Source organism: Psammomys obesus, unplaced genomic scaffold (genome assembly GCF_907164565.1).
Source record: "Psammomys obesus unplaced genomic scaffold, mPsaObe1.curated_primary_1811, whole genome shotgun sequence".
Classification (NCBI taxonomy): Eukaryota; Metazoa; Chordata; class Mammalia; order Rodentia; family Muridae; genus Psammomys; species Psammomys obesus.
In genome coordinates this window covers 55,040,840-55,060,424 of record NW_026591086.1, presented here as the reverse complement: position 1 = coordinate 55,060,424, position 19,585 = coordinate 55,040,840, and the positions used below count along the sequence as shown (strand labels likewise).

Here is a 19,585-nt window from a genome sequence, read left to right as displayed (position 1 = left end):
TTCATGATCACTGCGTAGCTGTGTGTCCCCTCATCAAAGGTGCAAACCGAATGCCTTTAGGTTCACGAGGAGAAGACCATTGCAGCTTCAGAAAACGCAAGGAGATTACTGAAACCTACATCAAGGATGGGGCCACCAAGATAAGCTAAGAGGACTATTGGCTGCCCAAAGGGGCAGAAAGGGCTCATTAGCCGTTTTTTTCACTGATACAGAGAGTTCATAGATTACATACTGTCCCCTCTCACATTAAATTTTCAAAAATGGCTAAGAAAGAAAAAACAATGTATGATGACTTTGTTTGGTACATTAAATAAACTTAGTAGAGCATTCTTCAGGGGAAATGTATTTTTAAAAGCTTCATACTTCCGTCCCATGTTCCCTGCGTAGGATTTTTAGGGAGTTAAGGGTATAGGTGGAAAATGAATTAGGTGCTTCTGGGATGGAACAGAGATTCTGACCATCTCATGGGAGCCAGAGGACAGCTTCCTCTTATGCTGTTTTCAATATCACAATCTTAAAAAAGTTTACAGTCAGTTAAAACTTTTCTGAAATGTAATGCTGCAAGACCAGGTTTCCCAGCCATCTGCCAACATTGTCAGCCTCCTGCCTCATCAGTCCTTATCATATTCGCTTCCATCAACAACAAAACAACAAGGGCGTCAAATATCTCACGGTGCTTCAGCATTTTAACTAACACACCATGAAGGAGAAGGGGAACACAGATCTGTGCATAGCTGGGACTACTTTTTCAAGTTCAAATTTAGCACCATTTAATAGTTTCTTATTTGTTTTTTAAATAGGTATAGATGCTTTTGTTGAATTTCTTTGGAAGTAAATGTACTCTGTCACCTGAAAATATTAGTGGGGAGGTTGATTTTTGCATTCCTGCAGTCAATATAATTTATAAGGCACAATTATAAGGTACAATTATCACATTCCTTGGAACTTCTGAATTTTACAAGGGAACATGTCTTTTTTTAAAATATTTTTTATTTTTAAATAATTTTAAAAATTCATTTGTATCCCAGCTGTAACCCTCACCCTCTTTCCCTCACAGTCCTCCCCTTCCTCCCTCATCTCCTTCCTGCCCCATTCCAAGTCCACTGAGCGGGGGTGTCCTCCTCTCCTTCCATCTGGCCCTAGCATATCATTTATCTTCAGGATGGTTGCAATGTCCTTATCTGTGGCTTACCAAGGCTGCTCCTCCCTCAGGGGAAGCTCATGAGTTCATGTCAGAAACAGTTCCTGTCCCCCTTACTAGGAACCCACTTGGATACTGAGCTACCATGGGCTATGTCTGAGCAGGGGTTGTAGGTTATATCCATGCATGGTCCTTGGTTGGATAAACAGTCTCAGAGAAGACCCCTGTGCCCAGATATATTTGGACCTTGAGGGGCTCCCTGTCCCCTCTAGGTTATACTAATTCCTCCTTCCTTCATATGATTCCCTACACTCTGCCAAAGGCTTGGGGAACATGTCTTTAAACAGCCTTGGCTTTGGCAAAATTTTTGAAAAGTAGAAGAGGTTTGTTTCGTCTTGTTTACTATATATTTCTGTAATAGATATCCTACATTCACCGATGCCCCAAACATTTCTTGGCGTATCTAGCAAAAATACGTCTTGCATCAATGAACAGAAAAGTGAGTATTCTCTGGTGTCTGTTTACCGGGAAAAGAAAGTGAGCACAACTGGTAAGTGTGAATACACACTTGTGATCAACTAACAGTCAGAGTTCTGGGGACCTGACAGTTTAGACTTTATTGGTAATGGGAATTCAGGAGCTCCAAATGTTGCTAGCCCTCCTTTTCAGAACTGAAATGTTTCTAAAAATGTCTTCTGAGATAGCCTGGGTCAATGAATGTATGTAGTCAATTCTCCAACTTTCTGTTTTCCATACTTAAAACATTCTTCTCTCTGCAGCCCATTAAGAAATAGTCCCTCTTTTAATGGCCATGCCCACCACTCCCCCCCCAAGACTGTCATTTTTTTCTCTATCTTAAATGGTTCCAACTGAGCTTGAAATTTTGCTTTATTATAAAAGGCTTTTCTATAAGATGGACCCTCGTTATGTTTGAGGTCCAGACCTCACTCATCCTATTATTTTCTATTTGCTGGATAGTACTTTGGCTATAAATTAGACATATGCAAAATATTATATAATAAAATGAAATTAAATGAAGATAACTAGAGTTATGGGTCATCTGGTGAACTAAAAGGGTGGGTATAGTTGTATTCCTACCTCTGATGATTCAGCCAGTTCTAATAAAAGAGCCTTTTCTCCCTAGTGTCCACGCTTGAGATTGATAGTGATATGTGGAAGAAGGTTATGGCGTATGTAGAAGGCATAATCAGAAGTTGATAGCTCCAATATGGTTTTGGATAGGGTTTTAAAAAATGGTTCTTACTCAAGTACCTCGAACTGCCATTTATATGTAAAATAATCTCAATTCACTATCCAACATACTTTTCATGGTCATTTTTCTCTTCGAGAACGGCATCAATGATCTGTAACACATCTTTCCCATCTTTCTCTGTGTTAAAGATAGAACAGACCCTGAGGGCCCTGTCGGTCTCACTGCAGAAAACTTGATTATGACTATGCTTTAACTTCTGCAGCCTATAGAAGACTGTTATTGTCTTTATAACCACTGCCAGAGTCAAATGATCTGTGTGAGGGATCAACAAAATTGTGGTTGATTCAACAATGAAAATGGTATAAATATTTCTTTAATAACATATTTATATTTTGGGATGGGTTTGTTTTTTTGTGTAGAGTTTCACTATTTAACCCAGATACTCTTGAACTTACAATCCTCCTTCACATCCCAAGTACTGGGATTCTAGGCAGGTGCTATAGATTACACAAACCACTTATAAAGAAAATAGTGGTGGTTCTAAATAGACTTTGAACATGATGGTTTTTCTCAGGAAATATAGTGAAAGAAACACTTAGGCATATATGCTTTCATTACTTTAATTCACTAATAGCCACTTAATACTTTTAATTGGAACCTTGTTTACCAAGGACAAATCTGACTCTTGTTTCTGTTCCCTCAACTTTGTGGTTGACTATTAGGCTCTGTGTTCTCAAGAAATAGAAATTGGATTAACTCAAACTTTAAATCTAAATGTCCATGTAGCCCTGGAACAAAATATAAAGGGCTCTGTAGTGTCTACGTTTATCCATTGTGCTTATTTTCTAAAGAGAAATGTAGATTTGACATTTGGAAGTAATCCTCTAACTCCATATTATAAACTGAATGGTGATCAAGGTTATTTAGAAAGAACCAAGAAAGCCTTAATGTTCAGCCTCCTGCCTGGTCATAAATTCAAAGTGCTGAACCACCTGCTCTGTGATACGCTGGTTGACAAGGCCCTGCTACTTTTACTAACTGGAGGTTTACTTTCACTCATTATTGATATTTAAGTTAGCCTCATAAATTTTATATATTATCCATATAATATATAAAAAGCATTAGAATATTTTTTTTAATTTTTTCTTTGTTATAATCATTTGTTAGGAGTTTTATGTGTTTTGTTCCTTTGGTGGTATATATAAAACAAACAAACAAAAATAAAAACAGATAAACAGAAAGCATCATAGGGTTTTCTTTTTTATTTTTAGAGTTATTTATTTTTTGTATTATTATTATTTACAATTTATTCATATTGTATCCCAACTATAGAGCCCTCCCTTATCTCTTCCAGTCCTACCCTCCCTCTTATTCCCCTATCCCTCTCCTCTAGTCCACTGATAGAAGATGTCTTCCTCTTCTACTGTCTGAGCCTGGCCTATCAGGACTCATCAGGCCTACCTGCCTCTTTCTCTGAGGACTGGGTATGTTTCCCCATCAGGGAGAAGTGATCAAGGAGCAGGCAACTGAGTTCATGTCAGAGACTGTTTCTTTTTCTGTTACTTGGGGACCCACATGGAGACTGAGCTGTCTATAGGCTACATCTGAGCAGGAGGTCTAGGTCCTCTCTATGCATGGTCTTTGGTTGATGCATCAGTCTCTGCAGTCCCCCGTGGGCCCTGCTTTCTTGAAGGTCTCCAGATCATTTTGTATTTCATCAAATAGTATACAATGCACTTCAGTCAAATATAGGTTTAAAACTATAATTAGAGGTGCTATTTGCCATCCTGGAAAGCAGGTGTCAGAACATGCCCCTTTCAGCACTGGGACGTCACAGTCTAGGACCACATAGAACACAAGGATGTGATAAATCCTTATGGCTGATTGACAGTCTAAGACAGTGCAAGCATTTCTGTCTTCAGCTATAATCCATTCCAAAATTTACTTTCATTTTCATTAGCTTCCTAATTGTCTATGCAATATCTTTACCAACTGCTTGATTCTGATACAAGAAGAGAGAAAGGAGAACTATTATTTCCCTACCTCGATACTGGCACCATCTCCTGTATACTTTCCAATATCTTCCAAGTTGTTTAATTTCTAAATCTTAAAGTTGTCATTGATTTCCCCCAATGGGCTGCTCTCTTGTTCACCTAGTCTCTGCACTGCAAGTGTAATTTCCAAAATAAAAGCTGAATACTCCTCTAAGCCTTGCTTACTTCCCTACTACTTAGTACCACAGAGTTTCACTCTCTTGCTAGTACATGTCCCATTTCACTCCATTCTTCTATCATCCATCTCCCTGAGGCAGCGCTGTCATTCATTTTTTAAAAAACATTCAGATATGTATATTTTCTGTATTCTTATGCCCCTGTTGCTGCATCTCTAATGGTATCCACCGTTCTTAGAGAAACAGAAGCATCTGACACAGTATACAGTGACCTTCAGGATCTGGTCCTTGCCTACCTGCTCACCACACCTCCACTTTCTATGTCCTGGACAATACAAACAACCAAGTAAGAACAACACGGTGTAGTAACTGCAAGGAGAAATCAATGCACTTGGGAGGTATTTCACTTAGTTTCAAAAGAGATTCATATGGAATAATTCAAGAGTTAAATGGCAGACAAAATGTGTGCATGGCTCTGTGTGTGTGTGTTTGTGAGAGACAGAGACAGAGAGAGACAGAGAGAGAGAGAGACAGAGAGAGAGAGAGAGAGAGAGAGAGAGAAAGAATAGCAGTATCAGGCATTTCAGTCTGCAGTAACTTATTCTCCAAATGCCAGTTGTGCAGTTTGAACATGTCTTTTACACACTTCCACTATTTCCAGTGTAATAGTATTATAAGATGGGGTCTCTGACGGACAATTAGGTCATGAGGGATTCTTCTGTATGAAAGGGATGGAGACCATCATAACACAGGTCCCTACCCACCTTTGGGCTTTCTTCTGCTGCTGCTTTCTCCCATGTGAAGACACAACCTCACTCCCCTCAGACAACAGACAGCGCAGCATGCGGCCATCATTAAAGAACAAAAGTATGGTCCTGATAAAGCAACAAACTGCTGGTGCTGTGACGCTGGACTTTCCAGCTTTAGAAGTGCGAGAACGAGGTTCTACCCCTCACGGGTTCTGTAGTCTGTGGAATTGTGGTTACTAAGGAGAACTCCTAATCTCAAACTATGACCTTCATCTTTCTGATGGGTCTACACAACCCTTTCACTTGTATAATCAATGCAACATAATCTGGCACTGTCCTTAAGGAGTGACAAGAGACTGTCATACTATGGCATTCATAGTAGAATATATAATTCAATGTATTAATTGAATATAATAACTGCATAAGAGTCACTTAATACAATTATATATTCATAACAAATGTTTTATACTATACATACATATACTATATATAAATATAGAATATATGCATTATATATGATTGAATGTTATATAAAAGTATGTGCATATGTTACAATATAATATGTGATATAACATATTTTATATTCATATGCCATATATTATATAACGATTATATATTTACATGATATATATTATTATATATTATTATATGTGTTTAGACATTTGCACACCCTATGTGTCAGAGAAGAAATTTCATAAAGTCTAGGAACTATAACCTGACTATAAGCAAAGTCTGATTGGAACAGTTATGTCCATTGCTCAGATGCCCATAGTCCACAGCTGCTTTTGTGTAATAAAGTGAGTATTAGAATAAACACTCTTTCCTCACTGAGCAGAAAGCATTTCTCCTCTGGCTCACTGCACAAGCTCGATAATCTTGCTATACAGAATGGAAAATTAAAAGCATGTGACATGATTCACGGGTTAAATAAACAACACAGCTTTTTTAAAGTAATAATAGAGTATCTCATGCTTATTACTATTCCAGACATGGCTTAGCTGTTAAAGAAAACATTGTGGTTACCTAGAAGGCTCTGTAAGTTAGATATCAGTGGCATATGATCAGCTGATATGTTTCAGACTTGAAAGTACCTTTCAGTACATCCTTAAAATGTACAACAATGGGAAGTGATTTGCTGAAATAAAAATGGCTGTAGGCCAAACTGCTCAAGGCCATGAATGCATGTGAGAAGATGCAGGCATCACAGGCTTGTCACGTTGGAAGCCATATCAGTGTTCATGATGCTAAGACTCACCTTGTGCAACTTCTCGGCCGAATTCAGGTTCTACTGACAACCGTTTTTAGCCCCTGGATTTCTGCATGTTTCTAATTTTTTACTCAAATATATTCTGGGTTGCTTAACTGTGGGATGCAGAAGATTTTTTAGAACTATTTATATTCTGTGTATATTTCAATAATAGTTATATCCCAAACAAGTTTCCAGTCTCAAATTGCAGTTTAATGGTTCACAAAAATGACTTCTATGTCAACATTAAGTCTTAGATTGTCTGGCTCACAGTACACACTGCTATGTGTTTGTTCAGTGCATTCTGCTATTTCATTACTGAAAGGAGGAAGAGAACACAATAGGGTAATTACAACCATTCGATGAGGATGTTCATGTGAACAGTTATTTTATTCTGATTTAATATAACAATTTAATAAGGTAGCGGCTACCATAATGAATAATAGCATGGTTATAAAAACATCCACAACTTTTGTAGGAGAAACAAAGACAGCTTTCCTCATACCAGGTATACCTTGACACTAAGATGTTCACTGTGGTATGCACATTTTATTGTGTCTAAGGTCTCTACTCTTAAGGAAACTGATACCATTTTTATTTAACTCATTTCTATTCTTCCTCAATTTCCTCTCCTGCCCTTGACTTTCCAGCTCCCTGGCCAGAATAAACCATGGTAGAGCTCTAGGGCATGATTCTTTCTGTTGGATATTTCCATAGCTGTTATACCACTGCATTTAGAGCTCATTATTTTTCCATTTCATAATATAAGGAATAGTTTCCTTCACTCAGCTCATAGATTACAGTAACAAGATCTAGAGAACAAAGTTTAAAATAAGAAAACAAATCCATAGAAGAACATAGAGAACACCCCTTCTCTTTACCAAGATTCATCACACTTTTCTTCCTTAGACATTTGCTTCTTTACTATGTCTGTAGTTATAATCTGTGTATCCCCACTTCCATAAAAGTTTGTGCTACTTGCCTAAACATATCTATCATGAGCCAATGAGACATTCATAGCCAGAACCAGGACAATGGAGCTAAAAGAAAATCCCAAGGTAAAAATTACACACAATAGAATTTGAGAATTACCACTTAATGTTTTCAAACTTTACTCAAGCTTTCCAAAAAAAGACACCGTTTTTAGTTCAACTTTTCCCATTCTATACAGTGCAGTATTTCATCTTCCTCTAATCCAGGTACTTATCCCTCATATCTGGATAATTAAAAAAAATCTTCCAAATGATTTCCCTGCTTCTAGTTTTCTGCTGCTGTCAGATCTGTCAAAGAGTTATAATCTAAACTGTCACACCATCGGCTTTGCTACAAAGCACTGGCTTGCCTTTCTTCACGTTGGAGGCCCAGTGTTAGTCATGGCTCCTAGTTGATGCCCACAAAGTCCTAGCCTCAGGAAATTAGATTTCTTTTACCTAAACCCCTTAGCTGATTCAAGGTTCTCCAAGTGCATTCCGATTTATACTTAAATAGATGTATTAACCATAAGTGGAAATGACAATAAAGATGCAAGCTCTTTTTTCAATACACATCATCATTCACAAAACATTGCCCCCCCCCCGAACATGCTGCATTTAGACATTTTATGATGGTCATTTGCACATGAAGAGTAGTCATGGAGTTGTCATTATGTCAGTGGAGAAAGCTCATTGATTTGACTATAGCTTCGGTTTTCAAAGAATTTCTCATAAGGCTTTAAAACAGCCATGAGGATTTCTCCTCACATGTATTCATGAAGTACAGGCCTTCTTCATTGGCAATGTACAGAAACCACAGAGGTTGGAAATAGAAAAGAAGTTTTAGCAAGAGCATCTAAAAATAGATAAAATGAACTCAAAATAAACATAACCTTGGAAATATACTTCTGCATTTGGAAGAGAAGCTGCTAGAGGGCATACATTTTAGTGGGATGTTAGGTTGAGCAGACTCATGCCTGGAAAACCTCATGTTTTCAGAAAGGGAGTTGAAAAATTGTCTCCTCAGCTCAGCTGTGTATCAGAGATGGAAGTTTCCATGCATTTCTGTTTGCTCAGTAGCTTCTGAAGTAGAGAGCAATTTGGATGGAAAGAAGAGAACAATAGCCAATAAATTTGCAGAGTGGCTCTGCTCCTGTCAAGCAGAAGCAATTACTGAGTTCACCTTGCTCTGTGAGCTGGACCTCCAGGAAAGGACTACTCATAATATTTCTCAAAGTCAGAACAACTATGATTTCCAGTGCTTGAATAACACCCATTATAGCTGTCACTCAGTCCTCACTATGCCCTCCTCTAACTGCTCTCTCTGCTTGAGCCCATTAATGAAACAAGATTCATTTCTCCAGCACTGAATTAAGGGCCCAACATCTGTGTAGGCACAGGGACATTATAGTGGGCACCAGATATGATATATCTTCTTAAGAGCGATGATGTATATTTAAAGGCTGAACCATCTATAGCTAATTTTCACATTGAGTTGCAATTTCTACCTTACACTTGCTTGTATATTTCAAATGCAGGGTAACAAGAAGGTGAAAACAATGAATTGTTGCTGGCAAATTGGGAAGATGTAGCAAGATCGTTCGGTTTTAAAGAGAAGCAAGGTTATTCTAGGAAGAGCAACAACCGTTAGTGAAAACACAAACACTGCACTATCCTTTGCGGATGGAGATTCATCTGGAACTCAACGAAGGCTGAAGTTCATGGATGGGAGAGTGGATGGAAGAAAAAGAACATTCGCAATACAACTGTATAAGCTGTGATATTAGAGAGTAAGTTTGATTTATTGTATTACTCTGATATTTCTCTTTAAAAAAAAAAACAAATATTCTGAAAACAATTACTTGGATTAAAATTAGCAAAAGATCTAAAGACACACTTGAGACCAAAAGACATACAAGTGGCAAATAAGTATTTGAGAAATTGCTCTACATCACTGCTTATGAGAGAAATACTAATGAAAGTCACTGTTTATCTGTTAAAATGCCTATTAATGAGCTTATCATCACTGTGACATAGTAACTAAGACAGACAACTGAAAAGAGAAAATACTTATCTTGGCTCACATTGCTGGGAGAATTAGACAAAATGGAATATCAGGGCAGAAACAACTTTTGTTGGAAATGTCAGTCAACTTCATGGGATCCAGAATATAAACAGGGTGGGAAAGGCCAGCAGAGACCAAGGATAAGATATTGCCCTCAAGTGCATGATCCACAGGCATAATCCTATCAGCTATATTCTACCTCCTATGTTCCAATACCTCCTAATAACCTACATAGCCAGTAATGAGTTGATCCATTAAGGAGATCAAAGCACTGACCATCCGATCAATCTGTCAAAGTCCCAGTTCTGACCATTACTATACCAACCAACAAGACGTTAATACGTGAACTTTTGGTAAATAATTCAAAACTTGATGATAATAATGGATATTGTACAAACATTAAAAAAATTGTAGAAAGTGGAAAAAATAAGCCATCATATATTTCTGTAGCAATGTAAATTTGTACCATTACTATGTAATAAAGAATAAAGCTTTCTCAAAAATTAAAAGTCGAATTAGCATGTGATGACCTAGTAACTCTCCTTTTGCATCTACATTCAAGGGAAAGGAAGTCAGTATGTCACAAAGACGTCTATGCTCCCATGTTCATAGGGGTGCTAGCAACGTAAGCAACAATGGATGACAATATGAAGAATGTATATTCCATACAGGAAGTAGAATGTCTATTCAGCCTGAAAAACCAAGTAGATGACAATAATCTAATGAAGGAAAAATATCAAACACCAAAACATCAAACATTATGTGTTAAATGAAGGCAAGTCAAGTAAATACACACAAAGAAAACACAGACAGAATGAATAGACTCTACAGTGAAATAGGATATAAGCTGTAATAATTTATTGTATATATTATGTAACGCATGAGAAGATTCTGATGTTTCTCAGCATAAAATAGAATATTTCAGGAACAGAAATTGCAAACTCTTAGGATTTGATCACTATACATTGCAATTGTCATATTGTATTTCATATGTATGCATAATTATTTTAACAATTAGAATTACTTTTTAAAACTTGAACCAATAGGAGTAGAAAATAGTTTGGCAGTAACTAGAGGCTGTGGTTGGGGAGACTGAAGAAATGTTAGCCAAGAATTCATACTTGAAGATCAGTAGAAGAAATATACCTAAGAGATGTTGTGTGTAAATTGTGCCTAAAATTATCAATCTTATATTTTCTAAGTGGCCATTGCTAAGAGTAGATTTTAAACCTGTCAAAATAATAAGTGCACAGAAGGAAAAGTAGTTAGCACCCTTAGTCATTCTATGATGTATACATATGTCAGATGTCATATAACAGTTTTTATTCATTAAATAAAATTATAACCACTTAATGAATGTTATAATACTGGAAGAAAAAAGTCACAGTGGAGCATAAATTTAAGAAAGGGAGCCAAACAGGCATTTTGATGTATTAGCCACAGCTTCCTGAACTTTTACATGCTATCATATAGCTCAGGCTTGGACCTTCTGGGGAAATGACAGTATCTTATTCTGAGCATCTAACTATAATGTCAATCATAATTGACCAATGTTCTTTGCCTCTTTCGCCTGCTTTCTCTACAGCAACAATTTCAAATGCAGCAACCTGCTTTTTGATACTCAAATACTAAGGCTAGAATCACTGTCTCCTAGATGGGCACAAAGACTACATTTTGGCTCTGCTTACTGCCTTCCATGAAACTGAAAGGGTGAAATGATTTAAAAACATTCCATTTTATCTACAAAATAAAAATACTTTCCATAGTCTACACACACTATGTGTGTAGACACACACACAAACACACAGGAACTTGTGAAAGTCTTCTGCTATTTAACAACAAAATGTGATCATGTATTTCTTTTAAACTAGCAACTTTGGAAACTAGATTTCCACATTTGATGTTGAACATAATTATTACAATATAGGTCATCAAATAGTAAACTTTTAGTCTGTTAGTGATGTCAAGGTCAACCAGAAATAAAAATGTGTTATATTCAATGAGACCTCAGAATTTTGTGGTGATAAGCTTTCAATCAAGAAGCAAAATGACAAAAATGGGGTTGATTATTAAAATAGAGTATAAGCTGAAGATAAAAATGAAGGTTATTAAGTGACCTTAAGATTTGTTTCAACCATCCACAAGTGCCACAACTTTAATAGGAATGATCTGAAATAATGGTGGAAGTGACATTCTAAAGTTTTATTATGTGTGTGTTTGTTAAATCACAAAGCCATTAAGGTTAATTTAATGAAATTTCATATAGCTATAGTGCCAGCTGTTTAATAATAAAGAATGCTGTGTAGAAGTTTAGAGAGAGCTTCGGGGGTTATTTTATTTGCTGTTTTTAACAACCCAACAAAGCCAGGGGTCATTTGACGATGTGGTGATTTGGAAGAATAAATCCACAATGACGGCTGAGTTAATTGTTTATAATAGCTGATGGAATCTGATAACATGTTATACAACTGACTATTTGTAAAGCCCAGAGCAATGGTCCCTTAAGAGGAATGTTATTGTTGTCGCTCTTGCTCTGCTTTTGTACTTACATATTTTTCTTATTTTAAAATAAATGATCTCATCCATGCTTCAGTTTCGCAGAGACTTTCACGAAGGAGACACCGCTGGGTTCTTTGTAGTTTTCTCACCTTGAAACCATAGTTGTTTACCTTCCTATGCCCTCTCAGGTGATTTGATGTCCAGTTGATTGATACTGCCTTTTTCTTCTAACTTTTTCATATTGGCAGTGCTTTAGATGCATATTGGGTCTACAAGTCTATTTACAAACTAATCTGAATTTGTTAGAATAGTAAGGAAAAGAAAAGGTCTGTGATCATTCACTACAGACTCAATTAGTAAAGACTCTAAGTGGCTGATGATCATGCTGGGGAGTTCCAAAGACAAGCCATCCTTTGTTTTCTGCGGAGTAGAGGCTGCCACTATTCACTGGAAGAAACAACATTTTTCTCCATTCTAAATATTAAGAACTGTAGCTGAGCTTTGGGGACAGGTGGGGGAGTGAGTAATCCTAAACTTGGACTCAGCATACTACCATCCTTGTTTGTGAAAAAGACAAAGATGTAGCTTCCACAGAAAAGAAAGGACTAAGGGGCCACTGAAGCATTTAGGTGTTAGGTACTAGACAAATGAGCACCTTGTAACCATCACAGAACCTGGACTTTGGTGCTTTCTGCTGAGTGAAAGATGCTCCCTCCATCCTGTTGCATAATCAGTTCTTTGCAGGCTCAGAGAGGAGGTACACTCTGCTGCTGCTTGGGTATGTTTTGGATGCTAGCCTAATGTAATGAGTTCCTTTATTATGGAAGCCATGCCATTGTGCAGAGGGTCTAAAGATACCAGACTTGCTTCTTTCTCTCAAAAGCACACAAAACTAGGCATTAAAAGTGGCACAAATAGGCTTCCCTAGTAAGGGGAACAGGGACTGTCTCTGGAATGAACTTTATGGCTAGCTCCTTGACCTCCCCAACCCCCTGTGGGAGGAGGAACATAGCTAGGCCACAGAGGAGGACATTGCAGCCAGTCCTGGCGAGACCTGATAAGCTAGGGACATATGGAAGGGGAGGAGGACCTCCCCTATACGTGGACTTAGAGAGGAGCAAGGAGGAGATGAGGGAGTGAGGGTAGGATCGGGAGAGAATATGGTGGGGGCTACAGCTGGGACACAGAGTAAATAAACTGTAAATAATATAAAAAAATAAATAATTATATCAAAAAGTGGCACAAATAAATAAGACAGAGAAAGGCAATATGAAAGACTATTATATTTGAAAAGTAAATATAAAATTTATATATAAAAATTATGAAAGGTGAGTTCTAAATCATCTAAAATATTCTAGATGAATACTGGCAAATATTGAAGCAAAAAGTTAAGAAAAAACAAAATGGTTAGATCAATTACTTTTAAGAAAAAAAAAACCAAATATGATTTTTTTCCCTGTGGATAGTTGCAGTTGTCTGAGACACTAAATGAAGGTAGACACAGCTACAATGTCAATGACTATCAATACAAATGTGTCTGTCTAGTCAACTTAGAAACTCCGATCAGGATTCCTAAATATTGTTCTGTAGCATAGATTTGACACTGTAGATTCAACCATCCATTGACCAATAAGTTATTTGCTTAGAATAGTGTATATCTGGTATCTAATTTCGTTCCTTTTGCTATGTTAAAATAACCTTTCCAAAAGCCTCTTAAATGGCAATCCTACGTTGTCAGTTTACCATTCCAGACAGTTCATTTCAGCAACAAAGTTTCGGGGGCAGGAGCTTGAGTAAAAGGCAAAGAGAAACGGATATAGCTATGCCACTTGTGGGCTTACTTATGCTCAGCTAGCTTTCCTCATTGCTTATCAATATGAACCTGTGACCTAGGGGGTGCTGACACCACAGTGGCTTAGGTGTTCCTACACCAATAAAGAGTCAAAATAACACCTCACACAATGTTCACAGGTCAGTCTGCTCTAGATAGTAACGTACGACTAATAAGCATATGACTTTCGGTTATGTGAAATTGACAGTTAAAACTAATATATATGTGTAGGGGTTGAAAAATGAAGAAGACTGAAGAGTTTGGGACAAAGCGACAAGTAATTTGACCGGAGACAGAAGGTTGAGCTGCAGATAGATACAAAAATAGTAGAACTGCGCACCTATCACATTCCCGATAGGAAGGGCACACGTGAATAAGCACAGGGCTCTTGCGAAGTCCTCTACACCACTGCTTCACGGCCCCTTTCATCCTTCCTTTCTTCGTTCTCTAGTCAGCTGGCGACTTTATAGATGCTATTTGCTGAATGGCAGAAGGTGTTAATTTGCACGCATTTGCCTTAGACTATAACCTAAGGCAGACTGCTAAGGAACCCATTCTTTGGTTCATCTTCATTGAGTTCCCAAAATAACAAAGAATTACAGATGCTTTTTCTGTGCCTTAACAGAGATATTTAAGGTGTGTGTGGGAGACCTGTCAAAGGAGAACAACATTCCATTGAAGAAAAATATTGACTTCATAAAAGAGAACGAAGTTCTTCATGCCTCTTTGTCTTTAACACCCTCTACCAGCACTGGGAAGCACCAAGGTTAACAGAGGCAGCAGGGAAAGCAGGCTGTAGTCGCATTGACAGCTAGAAAGTGAAATGACACCAAGTATTCGATGATTGCCCTCAATTAGCCTATGCAAAGCAAGAATTAATTACCAGCATTGAAAAAGGCTCACCTTTGACTCCTCTTTGAAATCTCACTTACAGGGAGTGCTCCTCTGGCGTTATAAATGAAGGCGCAGTGGAGTTGATAACTTGCATTTCCCTTAATACATTTTAGTAAGAAGTGTGTATGCAAATATAATAAAGGGACTCTAGGTAGGCTGACATATAGATGTCAGTGACAGAGGTGCATGCAAATGCAGGGGCAAATGTACACTATGCCAAGAGAGACACAAAGGCGAGAAGGACTGGTGCACTGCTCCACAGTGCGAGGAAAGCCAGTGGTAGCGGTTGCACATGTTAGCTTTGCAATTCTCAGGGCAGCAGTTAAATGTCCTAAAGTAAACCTATAAAAGCTTTTTATTACTAAACCAGGATATAAATTATAATAAAATAATGTCGGCATAGGTAGAGACTGTAGTTTTTGGCATATTCTCTTAACAAAAGCTGTATGTCTTTTCCTCAAGCCAGTAATAAAATCAAATCAAATGAAATCTCTAAAGCCATTCACTTAATGAAATAATTTGGATACTCAAACAATAAAACCATCATGGACGAAATCATAGTAGCAGCATCAGAAAACACAGGAAGGCCTGAGTGGACTTGGGAGAGTGAGGTTTGCTTGGCTGGGAAGAGCTACTTGGGCAAAGAGAAGACTTAGCTAACTCCACCGCCATAGCACATAAAGTGGGAGCAAGGGAATAAAAAAGAGGTCGAGGAGTATAAAAGAAACAATACAGAAATGTGGAAATAGTGAGAAAACAGGAAAGTCGGCCTGAGAGGAGAAATTAGTACTTTCTTAGGCACCAACTCTAAGCTCCTATAACAAAGCATTATTTCATTATGAAAGTGTCATTTCTGACAAGAAGCTAAAATCAGAAAGTTTAGAGAACTGAGCTGGAGTCTAAAGGGTCAGGCAGGGAGGTGATAGGACTGAGCTCAACCCATCTGAACTTAGTTCCACCCACTTGTATAAAGCATGTATCTTGGGGTGCAGGAAGCGGTCAGCCGTCAGCTCGACAGGCAAGTGGGGATCACCATGACACCGTCACCACTGTGCTCGGGAAAGTTCGTCAACAGTTCAGAAAGGAATAACCCGAATATTAGTAATTCTCACAGCCACCGGATAAGTACAAAGGCCTGTCAATCAGTCACTAGAGAAGAAGAAGGCTGGCATGGTTGAAGAGCAACAAAGTTAGATTTCATGCATATTTTTCTGTATATATTAGCATAAAAGAGCATTTCGAATGGCCTTGCAGTTCCTGGCAGAGGAGTCTCCATGCCGGGGTGGACGCGCAGATCGTGCTGGTCTTCAAAAGGAACGCACGGCGAAACGCACGGCGAAACAACGTCACCGTTCACTAGAGACATGCCCAGAGAGCTCAAAACAGTCTTAGTTCACTGTGGCCCAAGCAGGCGCTCCCGGCACGGTCAGCAGAAAGTTTGGCGACACTGCAGAAGAGGCGAATCTAAGTTGGACTTGGTGCTGCCCTGGCTTCTTTTCCTGTGTTAAAATCCTCTGAACAAAAGCCCCGTAAGGAAGAAAATGTTTCTTCTGAACACAGTTCAGGGCCTGGCCCATCCTTAGAGAGAAGTCAGTGTAACCCAAGCTCTGCGCAGTGGCTCACATGGAATCTGCAGTCAGGAGACAGCAGTGAGTGCTTCCTAGTTTCCCTACTTCCTCCTTCTAAGGGATCCCGTGATTCCCAACCACAGGAGCTGGTCATGCCAACAGTCAGGATGGTTCTTCCCACCTCAGTCAAGACAATGAGTAAAATCCCCACAGGCATGCCCAGAGGCCTGGCTCCTGTGTAGTTCTGGTGAGGCTGACAGTGATTGCTGATTATCACAGGTGGCTCAGTGTGAGAAAACATGTCAGTATTTCCCCTTCAGCCTCAGGGGGAAAAAATGCAGAAAAGGAGAGGAAGCAAGATTCTCCAATGAAGATAAAACACATTTTCCAAAGGTGGTCTCCTGGTTACTGCTCTCCACACCAAGCCTACCACCTTCTGATAAAGAAGAAACCCGTGTGAATAATGACTCACGCTGTACAACCGTGGGGATTTTGTGACTGACATAAATCTGAGTAAATTCTGTTGAATCTCTGTTTAAATGACATTAGCCAACTTTTGCCTTGGATGTGAAGTGTGGGCCACTTAGTTTTAGCAAGACGCTGGGCCAACAGATTTTGAACACAGTAATCCTGCAGGCTGCCCCAAAGTAAACAGAAATCAGCAATTTGAACATGTCATCAACCCTGAGCTTTCAAAGGTGTTAAATATTTAACTCTCACTAATAGACTGAAAAGTAATGCTTGCTTCGCCAAATACTTGCACTTTTCCATCTCTCTGATTATCTTTCTTGGAACCTGGCCTTTCAAAAAGCTTAGTAAATCCTGTAGACAGAGGCATTATTTTTGTCTAGAAAATTCAGTTCATCTTAGAGTGATGCAGACTCTACATTTTGTTCTAGACTCAAGTCTCAGCTAGAAAGCCTAAAATTCATGATCATTAAATGTATGCCCCGAACTCTTTAGGCGTCAGCTTCCTCATCCACAGAATCTCACAGGTGTTTTGACTAGGAAGTGAGGGGACAGGGGTGAAGTAACTTCCTCACAGTGCACAGGAAGCACGACAAACAGCATCAGGAAGTACCATCACCACCACAGACCATACCCATGCTCATCCAGTGTTATCCATGTTATCCATGTTGGCTTCTTTCTTGGCTGCTCCAGCCCATCCCTGAAACACACTACTCTGTGTCTCAGCTCTTAGCATCTCAGTTTTTCACTCCTCTGCTGGCTTGTTTGTTTAGAGTTGTCACCTTTGTCTTCTCACTTTCCCTTTTCCATTTTAACGTGACTGTTACTTACAGCCTCTGTGTATATTTTACCTGTCAATGTGTCCCGGGAACATGCAAGCCTCTTCAAAGGATTTATGCTTACTTATTTTCCTTTTTGTATTCATCATGAATTTCTAGAGCTCTGATGAGGACAGGACTCACGAGGGTCTTCAGTGTTTACAGATAAAATGCCTCCCCCTAAGAGAGCAATGCATACACTCCAATGGTAACTTACTTATGCCACAGGAGTTCACTTAGACCACAGTACTGTATCATCAGAGAGAGCGCTGAAGAATTAATCCACCATGCAGTCATTATGCATGGCTTTTACTAATTATGACATTAGGTGTGCCTGAGACTTTGTTGGAAGTAATAAACTAAGGGAAGGTTGAATGAATGTGTATGATGTGAGTGTGTCTTATTTCTTATTCAAACTTAATGTACATGTAACATCATCTGAAATGACTCCACAACTCAAAATGGTTACAGGAAATGAGATGATAGTCACATTTTTATCTGTATCAGATCCATTTATCTGTACATGTACAAAAAGGCTCCATTGAAGTCTGTGCTCATCTCCAGTCAGTGCTCCTGTTCAGCTCTCCTGCTCATTCGCTGTATGAAAACTATGTAACGTAGAAATGGTACCTTCAAGAAGAGGAAAGTGTAGAATTGGGTCAAGTCTGGAAGGAGTTGGCCTAAACCATTCATGTCTTAAAAACTCTCCATGTTCTTATAGTGGCTCCTCTAGTTGTTGTAATTAAACCATATGCAGAGATACTTACATTCATGATCCTGTGGCAAGCACAGGCGCTGAAAGAATGTAAGGCATATTAGTCAAGACAGTTCCCTGACTGCCTGTTTGGATTTAGCGTGTCACTGAGTTGTCTATGGCATGGCGAAACGAGGTCTGTTGTCTTTCACAGACCACTTCAGGCTTCTGCTTGACAGAAAGGCCTGATGCTGCCGTGCTGGCAACCTGACCTGTTCTTTCCCACTTTTTATGATGACTCTCATGCCAGGATGGCTGAGGCAGTTTTGTGAGCTTGGTGCTGAGCAGCACAGCAGGCAGGTCAGAGCCTTTTGGCTATGGAAATCACAGAAAGTATTCTGAAATAGGTTTGCCAAGTCAGAGGGCATAAACTGAGCAAATGAAAGGCCTGCAGAAAACCACAGGAGAGAAGGCTGTTTCAATTTGTGATTAGCTGAAGAATTTGGCAAAGAGATTTGACAGGAATCCCTGTAGTCACAGGTCAGTACGAGTCAGAAATGAGGCAAGGGAATTGGGCTGTTCTAATCTGACTTGGGAAATTCTTGGAAGTGGGTAATATAGAGTTTTAAAAACAAACTATAACTGAGCTAAATAACAAAGCATTTTATTGTTTTATCTTAAAGTGATTTCCATTCTCTTATTGCCTAGTTATGTTTCTGATAAATTCTTCAAAACATTGCTCTCTTTGTGATGATAAAGAACATTCTACCCTAACCTACTGTATAATAGGAGAAAGAGAACACCAAAAAATGGCTCACCATGTTTTCAGTAGAGAGAAAGAACTCTGTGAGGAAGGGCTTTTGATGTTAGACAAATCTGAGGTTTACAGACTTTCTGGATGCTGCAGTGACAGAGATACAAGAGAGAGTGAAGGCCTTCAGATGTGGGTTAGATGACCATTCAGCATGGCAGTGACAGACACCTGCTCTGTGGCCTCCCAGCAGACATGGGATTTTATATACAGAAGAGTACAATGCCATCCTTGCTGGCATCATTACTGCCCCTTCGGTGACCTACGTATCAGTCAATGAGATGAAGGAAACCATGGCCACAGTGACATATTGACTATATGATATGAAAATTATTTTCCAAACTCTGTTAAAGGAATAATGGTTTGTGAGGAACAGGAGCAGGCAGAGCTGTGGCTTTGGTAACTGGGGTCAAGGTACCAGCCAGCGTCCACATCCTTATCACATAG

General features: G+C 38.9%; 1 protein-coding gene across 2 annotated transcripts in view; it reads right to left on the bottom strand.

Moving 5' to 3' along the window:
* Gpc6 (glypican 6) overlaps positions 1–19,585 on the bottom strand; it is a 1,089,239-nt gene that overhangs the window by 576,568 nt on the left and 493,086 nt on the right. The gene's annotated exons all lie outside the window — the stretch shown is intronic.